Below are 920 nucleotides of genomic sequence, written 5' to 3' on the forward strand. Positions count from 1 at the left end.
GGATAAAGCATCATCGCATTAAACCAAAAACACAACAGTCCCTGAATTCGATCCCATTTATACTCAATAACTAAAACCCAACAAATCTTCCTTAGAGCCACCCAATCGAAGATTTCTTCGGGATTTTGTACTCCTTGGTGTTCAAAAATAACTGAAGAACCATGAATTGCAAACTTTTTATTGGTAGAATCAATTAAATTTCAGTAAATCAGATCATCTTCAAATAGCTTTGTCTTCTTTTGACAGCTTGAGAAGCAATTTCCAAAATTTTAGTTGCCACCCGTTAAGTAGATAAAATATTATCAGAATGGAACAAGATCGAAGAGAATCCCGAATTTTGCTAAAATGTTCAATTTGACTGTTGCTGAGCACTGCCTACGTCACTCACACAATGACTGATTGCACACAGCTTTCATATTGTCATCGCAAAAATAAAACATTTCGGTGCGGTTTTTGTTTTCGTATCATTTTACTATTCATCAATTCATATTTTTATGTTTATATTTGACAACGTTGCAGTGGGGCTCAATAATTTTAGTATACATCTATCACATATTGCGATTTTTGTTTTCAATTTTTGCTATTCATACATTCGCCGGTTAACCCTTCTGCATCCCCCTATCGTCGAATAAGCGTATGTGGTCCCACTGAAATCTAAATTACTGCATCTAGCAGCTACTGACTGATAGCAAATGCACTATATAGCTTGGCTTTGTTTTTTTTTCCTTTTCTATACATTATTGGTGCTACTGTTGGTAACATCTATTTAAACACTCATATTCGGCTACAAATTTCCTATTGTTTTGGCTAATTATTCATCTACATCAATCTGTGTTTTTCATTGAGTTTGGGAATCCGACCTAAAACTGCATCGAATTCTTTTTCAGGACATGAACACATGTAATTTGATTAGCCATGGC

This window comes from Sabethes cyaneus, chromosome 2 (genome assembly GCF_943734655.1).
Source record: "Sabethes cyaneus chromosome 2, idSabCyanKW18_F2, whole genome shotgun sequence".
Lineage (NCBI taxonomy): Eukaryota > Metazoa > Arthropoda > Insecta > Diptera > Culicidae > Sabethes > Sabethes cyaneus.